Source organism: Gopherus evgoodei, chromosome 4 (genome assembly GCF_007399415.2).
Source record: "Gopherus evgoodei ecotype Sinaloan lineage chromosome 4, rGopEvg1_v1.p, whole genome shotgun sequence".
Classification (NCBI taxonomy): domain Eukaryota; kingdom Metazoa; phylum Chordata; order Testudines; family Testudinidae; genus Gopherus; species Gopherus evgoodei.
In genome coordinates this window covers 78,348,738-78,369,650 of record NC_044325.1, presented here as the reverse complement: position 1 = coordinate 78,369,650, position 20,913 = coordinate 78,348,738, and the positions used below count along the sequence as shown (strand labels likewise).

At 42.6% G+C, this 20,913-nt stretch overlaps 1 protein-coding gene across 3 annotated transcripts in view; it reads left to right on the top strand.

Annotated features, from left to right (window-relative positions):
* The window catches only part of TSPAN18 (tetraspanin 18), a 188,182-nt gene that overhangs the window by 127,171 nt on the left and 40,098 nt on the right, over nucleotides 1-20,913 (top strand). For all 3 annotated transcript variants that reach the window (XM_030559983.1, XM_030559982.1, XM_030559984.1), the window contains exon 3: nucleotides 20,060-20,149. The gene's annotated coding sequence lies outside the window, so the exon portion shown is untranslated. The remainder of the gene's footprint in view (nucleotides 1-20,059; nucleotides 20,150-20,913) is intronic.

The window sequence follows — 20,913 nt, the reverse complement described above, 5'->3', positions numbered from 1 at the left end:
CAGTAATAGCAGTGTGCCCTTGGCTGATCTATTATCAATACTAACAGAGTCACATACAGGAACAGGGAGAACTTCCATTTTGTTCTGAAGGTTGACATCATTATGATAAACAAGGAGCTCAGTGTCTGTGAGTGAGGGGAGTTTGCATAATGTCCAAGATGTCTGTCTGTCTGCCTATGCATAGGGCTGCCATCATAGTGGTATTTTTGAAACTCTGAATCAAAACACCTTCCCTAAATCTGTATTTATTTATCTGACTATCTTTAGTATTTCTAGGACTGTTGTCATTGTAAAATCAAGGCTTTAGATATATAAATATCCTGGTATTATTATTATCCTTCTGACAAAGGAGAGGTAATGACTACATGCCAAACTGTGTGTGTATTTCACTTGTGTGCAGCCATTCAATGTCCCTGTGGACAGTATCTCTTCTGAGCTGATTTGACTCAAAATCAGCCTTGACAGCCAAGGGCCTATCATTGCTGAGGTTAGGCTCCCCACATATAGCTCAGCATGCTTGCTCTTGTTCCCACTATTTCCCTGCATTTGGAGACTATAATCAAGGTGAGCATTACGCATTGTCATTGACCAGCTTCTGGATTCTAGGGTGACATGACTGGCCCAAAACTGACTTTCTTTGGTGTCTGATTAGACGTGAGGGTTTTTTCTCTTTCCATTGTGATGCATTCATTCATTTCTCGTTAAATTAATGCCATGCCTCCTCCAAGACTACTTAGAAACTATAGTGTATGCAACTGGTGATGCGTGGATGCTCCCTGGATGCTTGGGAGATGTAGCCACAAGAAGCATTTTATACTTCTTTTTCACCTGCAATGGCTCCTTTTTCTCCTAGATTCAATTCGAGGTATAAACACTGATCGATGCTTGGTTTGGATGCTGGCTTTCAGATAAACTGCCTGTGCCCACAAACTACCTTAACAGTTGCGATCAGCTGAGGTGCTTGTACCAATAGTCCCTAGATTTAAAAGTGTGTAATTGGAGGCAGAACATTCTTGGTGGAGAGTTCTCAACTCTGGAATTTTCTTCCCCACCTGGTCTGACACAGCTAGAGGTTTGTTGACCATTAGAGCACAATGTGAGGCCCATCCCATGACTCAGCATATGCTTGAGGGGAGGTTTGATTTATTCTGTTGACTTCTTTTTCTTTTTTCTGTTGGGTCATTAAAAGTACATATTGTGTTTTTTAGGTATTGTTCATTGACTCTTTAGACCTTTGTACTTTATTAATTTAAATTAAAGCAGTGTTTACTTAAGGCCTGCACTATGCTGGTGACTTTGGCCAGTATAGCAATGTTGCTTAGGGAAGTGATTTTTTGGTTACATTTTTATATTAGCTAAATACCTAGTGTAGGTACAGTTATACAGTCAAAAAGTGTTTTTGCCACTGTAGCTTTGTTTGGGGGACTATATAAGCTCTTCTGGCAAAAGTACACTTGCTGCACCTCCAGTAGGAAGATCTGCCAGTATAGCTAAGCTGGCAAATCCTTTCTCATGTGGACTAGGGCTGAATCTCTTTTGCTAGCTTGCTGAAGGTTGAAGTAATACACTGAGGCCATGTCTACACTAGAAGCACTTAATATTCTATGCTGGCAAAGTGTTCCTAATATGAACACAGCTATACCAGCAAAGTTGAGCTCTTTATTGGTATAGTAAAGCCACCCTCCATGAGCGAAACAAGCTACACCAATAAAAGCGCAGCTTTGTTGGCATAGTTTCTTGTACACTAGATAGTTCTGCTGTTTTAACTACACCAGTATAGTAAGAGTGGCAAAAAATCCTAGTGTGGACACAGTTATACTGGTGATAGCTTATTGTAGCTTGGGAAGTGGAATAAACGATAATGGTCTGTCACCTTTATACTGATACAACTACGTTCACTAGGGCTTTTACCAGTATAACTATTTCAGGGGAAAATATTATCCCCTGAACTGAAAAATTATACTGGTAAAACTTTTAAGTATATTGTAGACCCAGGCCTAAGATACAATAGGACAGAGGTCAGTTCAATGAAGGGAACACAGCTATTGTGTTTTTCATTTTTAATTGAAACTAGGAAAATGCAACATCTCTTGGAACAGAACTGATGATTTCTAACAAGGCCTGGCTCTTGTTGTGTGGTTGGGAAAGTGAAATACAATCTGAGGGTAGATGTTGTCAGAACCACTGAGGTTAAGCACCCCGGCCCCAGGCAAATCCCCTTGTTTTTATAAGCCACTACAGCGAGGCTGTAAAATATTTTAAAATGGGTGATTCAATATTAGTCTCTAAACAGTGCAAAGGTAATAATATACCATGAGTGGTAACTTGAAGCTGGCTTCATAAACTTAAAATCCCACTCTGTTGTCTTTAACCTTGGTAGGATATTTATAAACTAAATCCTCTCCAAATTAAAATACATATAGATATCTAGAACATTTGAGACAGACATTTAAGCATTCAACCAAAGGCTTGCAGATTGGAGTGCTTAGTTACAATGGGTTCCATTGGTAGGGTAATTGCTGATATAATACTCACTGCTGCTGCCATTTCTTTCCTGCTAAACTGTTGAACAAGACCATAAATAAAACAAAATAATCTCTATCCTGGAGTGGAGAAAATTGTCAGGTTCCTTTTTTCCCAGGAGTTTGAACCACTTTGGTGGCAAAATAACACTACCCTGTTTGTAATTTGAAGATAGGACCAAGTATCAGAGGGTAGCCGTGTTAGTCTGGATCTGTAAAAGCAGCAAAGAATCCTGTGGCACCTTATAGACTAACAGACGTTTTGGAGCATGAGCTTTCGTGGGTGAATACCCACTTCCTCAGATGCATGTAATGGAAATATCCAGGGGCAGGTATATATATGTGTGCTAGCAAGCAAGCTAGAGATAACGAGGTCAGTTCAATCAGGGAGGATGAGGCCCTGTTCTAGCAGTTGAGGTGTGAAAACCAAGAGAGGAGAAACTGGTTCTGTAATTGGCAAGCCATTCACAGTCTTTGTTCAATCCTGAGCTGATGGTGTCAAATTTGCAGATGAACTGAAGCTCAGCAGTTTCTCTTTGAAGTCTGATCCTGAAGTTTTTTTGCTGCAGGATGGCCACCTTAAGGTCTGCTATAGTGTGGCCAGGGAGGTTGAAGTGCTCTCCTACAGGTTTTTGTATATTGCCATTCCTAATGTCTGATTTGTGTCCATTTATCCTTTTCCGTAGAGACTGTCCAGTTTGGCCGATGTACATAGCAGAGGGGCATTGCTGGCATATGATGGCGTATATTACATTGGTGGATGTGCAGGTGAATAGATAGGACCAGTTTCAAAATCATTGAACCAATAACAGGGACATAAGTGGTGGGAAAGCAATTTATTCTGGGCCTTTGGTTTGGGGCTAAGCAGCATTACAGTATTCCACAGAACTCAATTCTCCAGCAGACACAAGTAACTTCTGTAGTTATCTGGTTGTCTATGACTTGGTTGCTGTGCCAGAAGGATGCTGCTTTGAAATACTTTGCAGTTAGTGAGAAGTGGCAGAGAAATTTTGGTTCAGAAGCCAGGATTGTTTGCCTGGGCTGATGTTTTAGGCTTAAATCTATGGATAAGGTTACATATCACATGATGAATCCCTTTCTGTCACAGGATCAGAAAAACAGCCTGTAAATACCCAGTTTTTCATGATGGTAGCTGGTATTTTCAGGCAGGGTATTTAAAGTTGTATCAAAATGAAAGAGCTAGAATTTAAGCCTCACTTGGGTATCTGCCATTATTCTTCCACTTGCTCTGTTGGATTTGAACAGAACTAAAGCAAGCAGCAGGAGACACTCAGTTCCTCATTCTTTTGGGTATCTTTGAGCAAAAGCAGTTGTTCCTAGAATACAATATAAAATGTCTTTGTAGTAGTCCCAAAAGGCTTTACAGAGTTAAATAGTATAAGGCAGTAGACAGTTTATTGTGTAACATGTGCGTGGTATGTGATACGGCTAATGATGTAACGACATCGCATTGCAAAAGAGGGAAATTAAGTATCAGTGAGGGAGAAAACCTAGCTTGTCAACTGAGAGTTGATGAGGGGGAGAAAAGCAAGAAAGCTCACGTCTGGGAATCATGATGGCTCAGTCAGGGCAAGGAGAGCCTGCACTGTTTTCACCAGCTGTGCATTTCTCCTAAGAAACACCACATCTCTTAATTCTTCAGCTCTCTCGGGGCTCATCAGGCTGAAAGGGGAAACTAACTCTGTCATCTACACATATTCAGCCGTAGTGAGTAGAAACACTAATGTCATAGTGGACAAAGCACAGCCTGCAAACCAGGTGTGCCTCACAGAGTTCTGCAATGTGGCCCAGGGCCATGCCGCTCTTTGTGAGCAGATACCAAACAAGCGATAGGCACATTGAAAACAGAGTGGATAGAAATTTGTAGGTGTGTGGCTCATTAAACTACAGCTTCCATTGTACATCCCTCAACAGTACAGTGTCTATCTGCATTTCTCCAGTATTTATCCTGTTGTCTAGCCACAGCACATCCATCACTATAGCACTTCATTTTGCTGTTTTTAGTAGTGGAGATTAAAATGGATTCCTAGTGTAGAATAAGGGTAGTGCTGATAAGCAGAAGCAGACCAAAAATATTTTTATGGCTAATTAATAATTAGTGCATCTGGTATCCAGAGTAGCAGTTTATGCGTGTCACCAGAAAGTTAGTGAGGCCCTCTCACCCATGGGATGGGAGTGAATATTGAACTGCCTCTCAACTGAAAGGAGTTTTTCTTTCTGTATATATAGTATTCAAAGTGAGCTGAGTGTGAGTGCATAGTTAAAATTCTCAACAAAATCAATTTTGTTTTAAAGGCTGATTCCCATTTCTGAGCTACTTGTGAGAGAACAGCTGTAAGCCCTGTGTTTTCTGAAAGCAGAAATAACCCCTCAAGATTTTATTAGCAACCAAGAGCCTGAACTTTTTGACCCTTGATGCCCTTGGGACATTCACACTTCTGCTGACCCCTTTGAGGACCTAATGCAATCTACTGTCAGTAAGGGACAACTGGCAGTCTTGTAGCCCCCTGTAGCGCACTCTCTTGTGGCTGACTTGTAGTCACGTGATGAAAGGTAGCAGGTCAGTGACATCTGGCATACACATGGCCCTCCCTCCAGGGTCACTTGCAACAACCTACATGCATGCCATAGCTGTGAAAGGAAAACATTGTTTGCTTTCAGACCATTAACATTTCACTGCTATGTTGCTTTTGCCTGTCACCCATGGAGACCCTACACTGGACCTTTCCCTGGGCACAAGCTAAATGATTTGGAGGGATTCAGCTTAATAGCTTGGAAGAAGGCAATGGCTCCAAAGATGAGGGTGAAATCTCAAATAATAGCTTGGGTTGAAAATCAAACCCAGATCCTTCTTTAAGATTTGGATGAGGATCCCCTTTCCTCCTCACACACTTCCCAACCCTCAGCATGGCAGCAGCTTTTTTACTGCACAGGTCGGTGGTTCTACTTTTCCTCATTTCTCTTACCACCAGAATCCAATGAGACCCAACAGGTTCTCTCCAACCCCATGGCCCCACTCCTGTGGTTTCCTCTATCCCTGCAGACCTACATAATATAACAAACGCTAGGTTTCCCTTTGAACTGCATGACCATTGACCATGCAACATAAAAGGATTGTGAAGAGGATCCTCAGAAAGTTTGGCAAGATGTTTGACTGCTTTCCCAGGTCACTGCAGTTCACCACTACCAACTAAGCATTTGCCCTCAAAGTCATCTGAAGATTCTACGTGATGAGGAACCTCAGCTCCATCATGCCCTCCATATACAGAGAACAGGTGATTCACTGTGTCACCATTAATAGCAATACATTGTTAATTCTGGAACCTGATGATGATATAATGGTGTGATTCCACATGCCTTCTGTACAAGGAACTCCTGCTGACTTCAGTATGAGTTCTGCAAGCAGAGAGCTTTCAGAATCAAAATCTAAATGTTAATATTATTTCAATGCTAATCACTTTAGCAGAAACTAAGTTGTTTAGGGATTGTGAGCAGAGCTTATGTAGAAGGCTTCCATTTTTTTTTCTTATCTATCACTTGCAACTTAAAGCCATTTGTCATTCAGTTTGTATGAAGGAATGAACTTGTATAGTGACATTCTAAACTATAGTGAAGGTCATTTGAAAAGTTTTTTTTTTAATCCACATTTTGAATCCTATGCTCCTGGGAGCTTTATTGCCCTTTGCTAGGACTTTCCACTAGTAATCTCAAAGCATTTAACAAATATTATTGAATTAAGCCTCTCAAACTCCCTTGGAGTAAGTTATTACTAACCCCATTTCATAGATTGGGAAACTGAGAAAAAACCGACTTAAAGTGATTTGTCCATGGTCACACAGTGAGTCACTATCAGAACTATGAAAAGAACCCAGAATTCCTGACTCCCAAGCCTGTGCTCCAGCCACTTGACTTTGCTGCTACTTCAGATCATTGCCATTCAAGGTAGATTCAGTGCAATCCACTGTAGCAAGGAAAATGCAAAGTGGTGACCTCAAATTTTAAGTAAACAAAAACTGTCAAATATTTTATCTTAAAATGCATTTGTACAGCAAGATGCTACAGAGACTTGATCTAGGAGTAAGTTTTATGTTTGTAATACATTTTAGTTTCCCTTTTAATGTTTTAAATTTAATCCTCCCCTCACCCCCCTTCCAGCAGTAGTAATGGAACAGTTGAATGTTCCATTGCCTGAGCCAACTTCTCTTGTCCTAGGAAGAGGCATCATAACAACTGTGCAATCTGATTGGGAGAGTTCTCAAAAAGGGCTTTCTTTCTGCTCTCAGAACATACCAGAACATCCTGCTGCTCTCCACATGCGTCAGCCTAAACCTAGACCAATTGCCCTCCAAATCTGGTTTTGATACTGACAAAAATTAAAAACAATGTTTTAGCAGGTGGCAGAGTTGCCTTCTAATTGCATGTTGCGTGAGAAAAGAGACACAACTGAACTGAGATTAAAGCTCTACTCGTGGTAAATATTAACTATTTAAAGCTTGCATTATTTTATAGATCATTTAGACCCTGACTGATGCAGAGGTTGGGCTATATGATCCTAGAGAAAATTTTCAGTCAAATCTCCTATGGGTCCTGTGGAATGTCCTGTTTTTAAAATGTATAATTACATAAACGTTGCTGTTCTCCATAACAATGTTTCCAGATCTGAAACTGATGCAGCTCCTGGTAGATGATTCAGCAACATAAAAAATGTCAGACTGGAACACTGATCCAGATTCTCTTTCTGACCATGGCCAGTACCAGGTGCTTCACAAGAAGGTGCAAAAAACTCTGTAATGGACATTTATGGACTCACATGCTCAGGGTATGCATTTCTTCCTAATTGCCTGCAGTTAATAGTTGACTTATGTCCTTCCTTGTGTTGGGTCTAATGAGGAAGGCATCCCCCCTTTCATTCAGTGACAATGTATTTCTTCTTCTGCTTTGTGGACATGTTTGCTGCCTCTTGACTAATGTTTCAGATCTTGCCCTAACCATTATCAGGGCCAGAGGATTCAGGGGGCCAGGGGCAAAGCAATTTCGGGAGCCCCTTCCATAAAAAAAGTTGCAATACTATAGAATACTATATTCTCGAGGGGGAGCCAGGGGCAAATTGCTCCACTTGCATTCCCTGGGCAGCCCTGACCATTATTAATTATTTTGGGGCAATTAATGTCATGCTGATTTCAATTAGACATACTTTACATTCCCTGCTTCCAGTCCTCTTCTCATAGCAGATGACACAATAATTAAGAATGTGCAAATTAAATGTCATCTGAATCCAGGGCATTCTCCTCTCACACACACATTTCTCTCACTCAGTTAAAAAGAAACTTCATACAGTTCTGTTGGCCCATGCTTGTCCTTATGTGTTTTTTATGACTGATATTGGTTCAGGCTTTGCCCCATGCTATTCCCAGCCTGGTTTTAGGTGTTTCTAGTGAAGAGGCTTCCACTGTTGTTATGTATTAATTAAATTAAAGTAAAGCCCCAAAAAAGTGCTTATTCTTAAACAGTTTCCAAACACAAAAGAAGACACTGTCCTTGCTCTGAGGAGCTCCCAATATTTAAAACAAAGTCTCCCTTGACTTCTGCAGTATATAAACCACCATGCTGAGAAATGTTTCACAAGCCTCTGATTGAAAGGCTATATTGTGCTTTAACCCCAGCAAGTCTCCTTGGGAAGAAATGATGTTCATCTTTCTTTTCAGTACTGAGGGGTTTTGTTTGTTTTAAAGCCAAAGTGTAAGTGGTCTGTGTAGATCATTAGCTGTCTGAGAAGAGATGAAACTTCTCTATGGGTGAAATTCACCCCTTTGCGGAAGTCCATGGGAAGACCTAGTCCTTACTTGAGCAGCACTTAGGCCTTGTGCTGACCCAATTCATAGGACTGAATTTCACTCAGTGTCTGCCCTCTTGAATCCTGCTTAGGAACTCTATGCTTCAGGCATAAGGATGTTTCTGGGAGATGATACAGTTCTTCTCTGTGGCCTTGTCTTCACTAGGAAAATGTGCTCTGCACACGAGTTAGTTAATGAGAGGTAAAATCCTAGTGACATCAAGGCAGCGTCTTGTTTTCATTAGAATTTTTCCTCATGTTGGCTAATTCGAGTTGAGAACACATCTTTTTTTCTAGTGAAGTCAAGTCCTTTGAGGCTGATCCCGTGCCCAGCAAAATCTGTGGGATTTGGATCAAACCCTATATGCTTAAGGAGTAAAGATGTTTCCAAGAGGGGAGACGGTTCTTTCTCTGCACAGTGGGCTATACAAGGATATTCCAGTTACATTTTAGAGGTAGCAAAGGGAGTAAGCTGCCAATGCCCAGTAGAATCCAACCCACTATCCTCATTCAAAAAGGTGAATACAGATACTTCTGCACACACTAGAATGCAGCAGCAGTCCTCTTACCGCGGAGCAAACTTTCCCAGAGATGTGGAATAGATGCCTGCTATGTCTGAGCATTAGGGTTGATGCACCGCTCTCTTAAGTGGTGTCACTTTACTGCAGAAACTCAAGACACACTCTAAAGACTAAATGAAACAGATGGTGCTTTGAACCCTGAGGATGCAGCATTATACAACAAAGGAAGCCCTATGTTCACTTCAACGTTAGCAGTCTGATTTATGGGAGCTGCAGCGCGCAGCTTGTTGTGTCACTTCATAAACATGGTTAAGGCTTTTGTAGGAGCAGCTTAATTAGCCCCCTTTTATTCCTTAATTCCTGGAAGTGGTGGAGTGTGCTCGGCTGGCCTTGATGGCAGCAAGAATCCCCATGATTTATGCTCCGAGAATTGGAGGTGAATTTGTTGCCATGGCACTCTAAGGTGTCTCCAAAACCCACAGCTCCTGTCTGCTGAATAGGCTCCCAGCAGCACATCCTAATTGTTGTTGTGCAGCACCAAAAAAAATGATCAGAGATTTTCACAAAGACTATAATCAAAGAAGCATCTCTTGCTTTTTAATATGTGCTGAATGGGTTCGTTTGTAAGCTTATTACGACTTTAGAGAGAGACGCTATTAGGGCAATCATTAGGTGCCTGTGAAAACAGGAGGGTAAACCAGGACACATTCCAGAATAACCTCTACTGTAATATCTGTGCATTAAAAGTACCTACCATGCTAAGCACCATGTTCATTTTCCTGTTGCAAATGCCATAAATTAAGGAAACTCCACCCTCCAAAAAGGTAAACGAGGCACGTTCAAAATAAGGTTATTGTCAGGTTAAAAAAAAAAACGCCAAAGAACCCTAGATGCCTGGAAAGCAGCAAACTGATCAGCACTGGTCTTTTGTATCTCTGTAGTGCTTGTTACCCTAAGGGATGCCAAAGCACTTAGGGGCCAAATCTTGAAGTCTTTATTCCAGTTGTACTCAATCTATTCTCTTATTGTGTACAAAAGACTTCTTTGCTGGTTGTCTGGGAACCTTCATTGTACATTACACCAGTGGTTGCATTACACATCTCTTTTAAGGGAAGGTGGAGAAGGGAACATTCATTAACTCATATATCTTAACATACCAAGATGAAGGGCCTAAATATATCAACTCCAGTTTATTTTCCTGGAAAACTTCTGAACCTGGGCGGTGTGCTTCAGTCATGGTTATCTATATATCTATTTTTACTTTTTTTCTGGACTAGAGTTAGAAATACCTGCAGTAAATCTTGTCGTGAAGAGGGGTTGTACCCTTGCCTAATTCAGGCCAGGTGGCTGTAATCAATTCCAGTTGTTTTTAAGACCACTGTCTCCTGGGCTTGTCATGGAGTAAGTTGCAGGGGCCATTTACAGTGGCACTGAATCTTCTGTGCTTGCACACAGAATGGATTTTATGGTATATTTGCTGGTTCGTCTCCTACCAATCAAATTCAAAGTCCGCGCCACCTCATTCACCTGAATCATTCTTCATTTCTTATGTCATATCTTAATTCTAAATTATTAGCCCCTCAGAGGAGGGAGCTTGTCTGTATTTTGTGGGGCTCCCAGAACACCTCTGGAAGGATCAATCTTACTAATACAGTACTACTATTAATAATAAAAGTTATTTAGAACTTCAGAAAAGGTAAATCCCAAAAAATTCTGACAATGTTATTTTTGTGATGAATTCATTCTGCCTGTGTTCAGAATGATCAAACTCATCCATTTGAACATGAAGGGTTTTTTGATCCATAGTTGTTTTATTACAAAGATTTGGGATGGTGACTAGCCTTTTCATTTCAGTCTTGGTTTCTCTGTTTTGCTTTCACACCAGTATAGCCACCATCTAGAGTAGAGCGAGAGCCAGAGCCTGCTCCAGGCACCAGCCCAGCAATCAGCTGCTTGGGGCGGCCAACGGTGAGGGGTGGCAGGTCTGGGTCTTGGGTGGCAATTCGGCAGCGGGTCCCTCACTCCCTCTCGGAGCAAAGGACCAGCTACCGAATTGCTGCAGAAAACTTAAGTGGCGGTGGTGGAGGTGCAGATCGCGATTGCGGCTTTTTTTTTTTTCTCTTTGGGGCGGCAAAAACCATGGAGCTGGCCCTGGCAAGAGCATGTGCTTCACTTTTTATAAATAGTTTATGTACTGAAAGTTGTGTTTATTTGGTATTAAAAATTATGAAGACTATTAGTCCTCCAATTAACTAACCAAAGCCTTGCCAAAGCTCTGTCTCCATCATTCTTGGCAATCTCTGCTGCTCTTCAGATCATAATTACAAATACATATCAATCCACTTCACTTTAAGTGTCCCATCATTGCTAATTCACTTGGTGTGCACTGGAATGTTGCTGATTGCAGAAACTCAATTGGTTTTCATATACAATGAATTTATTAGTTTCCGTGCAGGCCTGAAGATCCCAGCCAAAATCTCTCTGTGCAACTGGGAATCCTGGGACAATCTATAGGTAAAGACCAAGGACTTGTTCGGGATAAATTCTTTTCCTGAAGCATGTGTATAATTCCCCACAACAGTAATAGGAAGGTATACATGCATATCAAGGGGTGAATAGATTCCTTGGTTAGTGTGGCAAGTGCACGTCCTTTCCTCCTTAATCTGGAGATGGGAATTGAAATTGCTCAGTATATCTCATGCTATGAATAGGAAGTTGGCATCTAACTACAGTGAGATGTATGATGATATTCAGAGCACCCGAACAAGGTAAAGAGCCAAAGATCTTTCTAAATACGGAAATGTGCGTGGTCTGTTTTTTTGGCGTTTTGTCTGATAGTTCTCCAAGGGGTATGAAATCTGCTTATGGCTTCAGCTAGCAACTCCTTGGCTCCAAGGCAAGTGCTATGTATTGCATGCAGGACACACTGCTCAACAATTGGGCTGAATCATCAGTTAATTGTTACTGAGGTGGAGGTTTCATTGTGGAGTGCTGATGGTGGGTCAATTAAACTTGGGAGATGGTTTGGTTCTGTTTGTTCTGATTATGGTAGTGCAAATAGACTGGAGTTAGAGAAACTTTGGAGATGTCCCTCTTGTTCTTTTTGGGGATTTGGGAGGGACACGACCACAGCCCTGTGTTTGCAGGAACATGTTTTTGGGTCTACACAGCTTTCCTTCATAAATGGTGTTTGTTTTTACCTCCTCCTGGTGGAAACTGTTGAAAACAAAAAGTGACCACCCTGTTCCGTAGCACTGTTCTGTATTAAAGCGGGTAGCAAGAGCATGGGGTTCCAAAACCCCTGCCAGAAAATGAGTCTGTTTATTTAAGGCTTTTCTGGGGGGAGGGCAGAAGGCATTTGCATAGCTATGCTAGGCAGAAGAGTCTGTGACTCATAACGTACTCCCTTTTGATTGCCTGTTTGTCTTAAAAATCAATGAATTCCCCTTTTTCTGGCCTGAAAAGTATCAGGGATTTAAGAGATTAAAATTCATGGTTTTGGTGCACAAGGTTGCCACTGCAACTGCCCTATATATTTTTTTGGATGGATTACTGCGTCTTGCAAACAGTCATCAACTCGCCAAGATACTGAGGCATTTACTCCAAACCAAAAAAGACTGAATCATTAGAGGGAAGGGGAGCAGAGGAGAGTGTCAAGGAGTCAGTCCCTATAAAAGTGAGGTCTGTATAGGCTAACAGAAGAAGTGGAAGAGTGTTTGTGTGTGATGTTAAGCACTCTAAGTTTTGGGAGTCCCTAGGAAGCACACAGAGCGTTTCTGCACCCAGGAGTACCTGGAATTATGATATGTCATGTCTTGTTGCCTTTAGAGCTGTTGGGTCAAATTCACTCCTGATGCAATTCTAGTAACTTGCACCCAGGGTGAATTTGGTGTGTTCTTGAAGGCCAACATTTTCAAACCTGGGTGCCCAAAGTTAGGATCTAAATCTGTATTTAGATAGCTAAATAGATGTCTTCCATGAAAAGAAAATGTTTTCCAGAAAATGTAATGAATGGGCCAGATTGTTTCTCAAGGAAAGAATCGAAACATCAGTGTGCCTGGGGCTGGCATCAATGTGGTCTGGGGGAGTAGGGTATTGTACTGTATGTCAGTATCCCTATTCTTGATTCTACCATTGACCTGGCAAGACCTTTCCCCTCTCTCTGTCTAAGTTTGCTCATCAGTAAAATGGGTATAATGATATTTATCTTCTTTTGTAAGGCACTTTGACAGAGTGGGAGTAGCCTAAGGCGGTAAGCTTCCCTGCAAGGGCTGAATTGGAGAGATAACTGGTTAATCACCCAGTTGTTAATTAGCTAATAAGGGGATTCTGCTCATCAGTTGGGGATGGTTGAAAGCGGGGGTGGGGGAGGGGAGGTGCAAGGAAAAGGAAGGGTAAAGAAATCCAGGATCTCAGAGAGGTGAGGTCTCCCTGCTATCTCTTGCCCTGTACCTAGGGAATAGGATGAAGCTTGGGGAAAGACTTAGGCTGTGGGGACACAAAGCTGCACAAGACTTTGTAAATAAAGCACACTCTGGTGAACCTACATAGGTGTGAGCACTGCTTGCAAAGCGAGGTGCAGGGTTGGTGAAGCATACCCTGTGAAAACTCAGGGCTTGTCTGGGATATTCCCCTTCTGGTGTAGGAGAAAGGCCATAAAGGAAAGTCACCCAGAAGGCACAGTGGAGCAGGCACCATGGAAGAACTTGTGCACAGGGTAGATGAACAGCAAAAGATATAACAGAAAACTCTACAGGAATTTCAACAGACCCAGCAGCAGGAAAGACAGTCCTTGTTGTCCTGGCAAGTTGATTTTAGGCCAATCAGAGATGCAACAACAGTTCTTAGAGAAATTGGTGTGCCCTCCAATAGGGAATGATAACAGAATGATAGGCCTGGGACAGTGCAAAATGAGCCCAACCTTGATGACCCTGATGCCTTTTTCTTATTGTTTAAGAGGGTGGCTTCAGCAGTGGGCTGGGAGAAGAGGGTATTGGCTTTCTGATTGGCTGGGAGAAGAGGGTATTGGCTTCATACCACTCGAGAGAAGCGTAAGGTAATTATATGGCTGAGCATGATGCTGTAAAGGTGGCCGTTTTCAGTATTGCCAACCACAAATGTTCAAAAATAATGTTAGGCTCCCCCAAAATCATGAAATTGGCATTTAATTCATGAGATTATGTAAAATAATAGATCTGTTCCTATTTGCCTTCTGCTTTTTGAACCTTTAGGGTGCACTGGGGTCCTATTTTGAAGCTTTCCCTAGAGCTGGTAGGGCTTGAAACATACTTTTTCTTTAAGAATGAAGACTGAAATCATCACATATCCATTTAATTGCAGGAGCTGGGGCTTTAAGGAAAACAATTATCAGGAGACTCATGATGAAATCATCAGAATTGGCAACACTGCATTTTAGATGGGATGGGTTTGTCTGCAGAACAGTATAGGCAGAAGCTTCAAGCTGTAGAAGACCCACTGTAAATAGAGCGCACTATGGTGAGCCTACACAGGAATACTTACAAAGTGAGATGCAGGGTTGTAGGAGCATGCTCTGTGACAACCACTTTGAGATCTTTATGTGAAAAGTATTATGTAATTGCTAGGCATCACTGTTATTTATTTAACTCCACTGAGGGCTTCCTTGCATTGAGCATGAGTGCTGGGGTGATTCGTTGATGTTTCCCTGGTGCTTTGGAAACATAAAGCAAAAATTATACATATTATTTATATTCCAGAGCTGCTGTTGTTTATTACGCACTCACCTTTAAGTGTTTCAGCCCAGCCCTCTTCTCCCTTCCCCATGTTCCCTAATTATTCAGTCCAAATGATGAAAAACTTGTAACAAGAGTTTCTGGAACAAGGCATTACATGGTCACTTTGTTGCAGAATTCTGACTTGATTAATAGTAGAAAGACAGGAACCAGGCGAGACCAAGGCTTGCTGAGCTGCTGCCGAGAGTGCTGTGCTTGTGAAGGAAACAGTGAAGAAAGCTTCAGTTGTAGCTCAGTTTCAATTAAAATCATAGGGGGATTGGGGTGGTGGTTAATATTTAAGAGTCTATCAGGTTAATGTTTTAAGGCATCAGTGTGATCCTAGGGACCTCACAAAATGAGCTGTGCAGAGCAGTTAAATGCCATCAGGCAGTGCAGCAAGTTCACTTGGCTTCAGTGTTGCAAGGGGAGACAGTTGTCACGGGAAATGGGCCTGTATTATAGTGACAATTGCGTTTTAATGCAACTTAAGAGGAGCTAGATTGATTGTAATTTAGTATCTAGTTCCATGGCCTTGTGCAGTCCTCTCAACGCTGCTCCATGGGGGCCAATTGTACTTCCACATTGCACTCTGGAATCTAATTGGATTTACATGCAGTAATGTTTTCATATTACAGTGATGACTCTATGTAAGCGCCATAAAATTCCAGTGCAATTATTTATACAGTGGCTACAGTTACAGGATAATGCATGGGGCTGATGGCCCATGCAAGCTCTAATACTATCAAAATACCATATGGTTCACCTTTTTTCAAAGCCTTCCTGTCGGGCAGAGTTAGTAAGGGTTTAAGATTAGACTGGGCCCAGATCCACCAAAATATCTCCCCTTCCTTTTCCACGGGGAGATACTGGCACTGACCTTTTGCAAACATCCAGAAGGCAATGGCCCCTACCTGCTGCCTGCCCCTCAAAGGGGCATGTGGACCTGGTGTCTGTATCCATTTCCCTACATTCTGCACAGACAGCACATGTGGTGGGAAAAAGGAGTGGCAACAGCTGGTTGCATTGATGATCAGGGTGCCTTGTCACCACATGACCCAAAAGCCAATCACTTGGTCTTTAACCCTGCTCTGTGAAGTGTCTAGGAATCAGTGGAATTATACATGACCCAGATCTATTTTTTCCAGCCTTGTGATCTTCACAGGTTTCTTGTTTCACTTACTGCCCGCTCCCCAAAGCAACCACTCCCACACACCCCTGATCCCTCTCTCACTTTGTTCTGGCTCTCTTACAGTCCTCCAAGGGATGTGGCAATAAAAGGGTGTGATGGGTTGAACCACAGAAACCCCATTGGGAACTTCCAAGTGATGTGCCAAGACTACTTCTGCCCCTGTTTTTTCTGCCAGCTCGGGACTCCTGCACCCTGTCTTGCTGAGCCAGACACGCCTGTCTGCTCCAACACAGATCCAAGGTCTGAATTACCTGCCCCAAAGCTTCAGACTTAACTGAAAGCAACTCACAGAAGTGTTCTTGTCTTTAACACTCAGATGCCCAACTCCCAATGGGGTCCAAACCCCAAATAAATCTGTTTTACCCTGTATAAAGCTTATACAGGGTAAACTCATAAATCGTTTGTCCTCTATAACACCGATAGACAGAGATGCACAGCTGTTCTCCCCCCGCCCCTGGTATTAATACATACTCTGGGTTAATTAATAAGTGAAAAGTGATGTTATTAAATACAGAAAGTAGGATTTAAGTGGTTCCAAGTAGTAACTGACAGAACAAAGTGAATTACCAAGTGAAATAAAATAAAACATGCAAATCTAAGCCTAATACAATAATACAATTGAGTACAGATAAAATCTTACCCTGAGAGATGTTTCAATAAGTTTCTTTCACAGACTGGACTCCTTCCTAGTCTGGGCACAGTCCTTTCTCCTGATACAGCCCTTGTTCCAGCTCAGGTGGTAGCTAGGGGATTCCTCATGATGGCTCTCTCCTTTTGTTCTCTTCCACTCATTTATATATTTTTTGCATAAGGTGGGAATCCTTTGTCCCTCTCTTGGTTCCCAACCCCTCCTTCTCAATGGAAAGACACCAGGTTAAAGATGGATTCCAGTTTAGGTGACATGATCACATGTCACTGTAAGACTTCATTACCCACTTGCCAGCACACATGTATACGGGAAGACTTACAAGTAAAACAGAGCCGTCTTCAGACAATTGTCCTGGTTAATGGAAGTCATCAAGATTCCAAACCACCATTAATGGCGCACACTTTGCATAATTACAATAGGCCCTCAGAGTTGTATCTGAAACTAGAAATATGAAATATAAGAGTGATACCTTTATACAAATAGGATGACCACACTCAGTAGATTATAAGCTTTGTAATGATACCTTACAAGAGACCTTTTGTATGAAGTATATTGCAGTTACATTAGCATATTTTCATAAAATTATATAGAGTGCAACATCACAAAGGGTTTAATATATGAGTTTCACAGTGTTTCCTTAATCCAGGGGTGGGCAAACTTTTTGGCCCGAAGGCCACATCTGGGTGGGGAAATTGCATGAGGGCCATGAATATAGAGCTGGGGTGCAGCAGGGGGTGCGGGGTGTAGGAGGGGGTGCAGTGTGCAGGAAGGGGCTCAGGGCAAGGGTTGGGGCACAGGAGGAGTGCGGGATGTATGAGGGGGCTCAGGGCAGGGGCTTGGGGTACAGGTATGGCAGGGGTTAGGGGGCTCAGGGCAGGGGTTGGGGTGCAGGAGGGTGCGGGGTGTGGGCTCTAACCTAGGGCCACTTACCTTGAGGGGCTCTGGGGTGGCAGCAGCGTGCAGTGAAACTAAGGCAGGCTCCCTGCCTGCTCTGACCCCGCTCCACTCCCAGAAGAGGCCAGCACCACGTCCTTGCGGCCTCTGGTGGGGAGAGCAGAGGGCTCCGCGCGCTGCCCTCGCCTGCGAGTACCTTCCCCGAAGCTCCCATTGGTCACGGTTCCCCATTCCCAACCAATGGGAGCTGCTAGGGGCAGTGCCTGCAAGCGAGGCCAGCGCGTGGAGCACTCTGCTTCCCCCTCCCCTGCCTCAGCCCCAAGGGCCACAGGGACGTGGTGCTGGCCATTTCCAGGAGCGGCGCAGGGCTAGGGCAGGCAGGGAGTCTAAGGCAATCCCGTGAGCTGGATCCAAAGCCCTGACGGGCCAGATCCAGCCTGCAGGCCGTAGTTTGCCCACCCCTGCCTTAATCAAAGACCCTTCTAGGGAACTGATCTCAAAGCAAGTGTTTGAGGGTGAGGGGGAAGCAGATCAGGGAAACTTGTCGCAGTGGTGTGAGGAGTTGTGTGACATGACAGGACAGTGTGTCAAATGTGCATGTGCTCATCAAGATGAGTCAGGGTGGCCTTCGGGTCAAGCCTTCAAAACAAGGAGGCTTTGCATTATCTATAACTCTGACAACCCCTGTGTTTCTCCCAGAAACTCTAATTAAATCTCTTCCTGCTTGAGTCTCAGTTAGGCCCTGTGGTTTTACACTTGCTGTAATTTGCCTTAATGACTGAATCATAGCGATTAACCTGAAAGAGTCTGTTTGGCAGGGACTTTCTGCCCTTCCAGACCACAGAGTGAAGGTGGAGCCTGGCTCTTGTCTGTTATCTATCACTTTCTTTCATCTCTAGTGCCACAGCACCTGCTGCTATCTACTGACACATCTCAGTTTTTCTTCTGTGTAGTATTGTAATTCCTTTAAAATATTGTGACTTATGAAAATATAAAATTTCCCCTGCCACGCAGGCCTCTGAAGACTTATAGCGGTGTAATTATATGCATCCGCAGCAGGAATAGGAATCCTATCAGTCTCATTATTTTCTTAATGATAGGTTTATGTAGCACAGCGACATCTCCAAACTAAAAGTTAGAGCCATCTTCTCTGCCAAGCGGCACCTATCCCTTTACTTCTGGCAACATGTGGAGTGAGTGTGTGAAGAAATATGCCACTCAAACATGTGCAGCATTAAGGATGGAGCTTCACAAGAAAAGAGAGAGAGAGAGAGAGAGTGTGTGTGTGTGTGTGTGAGAGAGAGAGAGTGTGAGTGAGTGAAAGCGGAGGGAATAATGCAAAAGAATGTGAATATTAATTACATTTTAAAATGAATTTGCTTCAACCACATAGTGCCCCTTTTGTGTTCATTTTCGACAAGTATTAAATGATAGAGTTACTGGCAGAAACCTTCACAGAAGGCAAATCTTAAAGTCATGAACGCAAGTATTTGTGGAAAACCGATTTTAAATTTACACATATGAGTATGCACCTTCATCCAGTCAAGGAACAGGAAATAGCCTTGTATGATTTATCTGGCCACTCACAGCTAAGCAGCCCATCTTGGGTTTAGAAAATCTGTGATCAAGCCACAGACTAAAAACAATTTTGAAAAGATTAAAATCTGAATTACTGTAATTCCTAGAGGACCCAACTGAGAATCAGGGTCTTATTGCAGTAGGTGCTATCCAAACAATTATAAAAGGCAATTCCTCCCGCAGAGTGCTCACGGTCTCAGATTGTGACCAAATTAAACAGGTGGGTGTAATAGGTGAGAGGGTGAACGGACAAAGTGAAAGTAAAACAAGCCTGTTTTCATAACTGTAGTGTCACCACCACCTGTGCAAAAGATGTTTACTTACATTTGAACAATTAAGAGATCAGAGGAAGTTGTGATCTGCTTGTGTGTGAGAGATACTATGTGAGCAGAAATGAAAAGGTTAAATTCACTGAAGAAATTTAATTGTGAATTATTTGCACAGCTCTACTATGTAAGTCTGAGTATCGGCGTGTCTGACGAGGTCTGTGTCTTTCTGCATAAATTTGTTTTTATAAGGCCTTTTACTCAAGTATCTCAGTGCATTTAACAATAATTAGTAGTAAGATTATCCCCCTTTCATAGATGGTAAAACTGAGATAAAGAGAAGTGAAGTAATTTGCCCAAGTACGCATGAAAAATCATTTGCAGAATCAAGGCTAGACGCCAGAAATCCCAATCTGCTTCTCTAATAACTAGACCGCACTTCGTACAGAGACATTCTACAGCTACTCCTCTGTTTCTTTCATTTTCCCAGTAAATGGCCTGTAAAGTTACTGCAGTTTAAAGTTTGCATAAATATCCCGTAAAATATTGAAAGTGGTGCTGCTGTTAAATCTGATACTGTTGTAGGATGGGTGTGGGTAGTGGGTGTGGGTTTGTATAGATATATATAGATATGGTCTGTGGATATTTAAACCACCCCAAAGAAATTGGATGCCATGCTGGGTGCTAAAAGCCTTTCATTTCTAATGTGCACCAAATTAAGGACGCAATTAGATGAAATGTATTCATCAGGATGGTATGTTTTTATAAATGGCTTATTCAACATGATTGTTTTTTATTGACTATTGCAGTAATTGAATATTTCTTTCTTATAGGACAAGCTTGGCCAATAAAAGATATATGAAGTGCACTGCTCATTAGAAGTCAGAAGAGAAATTGTGCTTGAAGCCTCAAGAGCTATATAGGTGAAGTTTTTAAATTACTCTTCTGCAACCCAACACGCTTTCTCCAGCATCTATTATGTATGTGTCTGCTGTTCTTCCAAGAGGAATATTTGTGTTCTCATAAGAGAGCTTCATGGAAGGTACCAACAGGTTATAGTGTGTTTTCTTGGTGAGAGATTCACCTGTCATAGGGCTGGATTCCCTAATTAAATCCAGCCCACTTCATGCTACTAAGGTGGCAAAAGTGGGCTGGAGCCAGGTAACAGAGAATTGCTGTGTCAGCGGGAAACTCCTTGCTGGAGCAGATGTGCTAAATCCAGTTGCTGTGCCTTTGGGCCTCCCTCCCTCCCTCTTTCACACACACCTGGGTAAGTGAGGTATCCCTGGCCCGTTGTAAGGGTAGGGATATGTTGGAGCTACTCTATACTACATCAATTGGACACTGATGTAAAGTCCTATCCTACATTAGTAATGTAATTTAGAGATGCCTGGAAGCAACTCCAAGAGGCATCAGAGCCAGAGCTGGTTCTAGGAATTGGGGCACTGGCTCAGGAGAGAAACTGGCCCATAATGTCCAATTCCCCTTCAAAGGCTAAACGGCAATGAGGACAGGCTTGGAATATTCATTCCTGAGCTGCTGATGCCACCCGGAGGGCGCAATCTCTATCAAGACACCATTGTGCTGGGTGCTGCACAAGCATACATAAAGACAGAGAACATACATGCTCCTTACGATCTAAGGAGACGAGTGACACGTGAAGAGCGGAGGACAGAGGAACTGATTT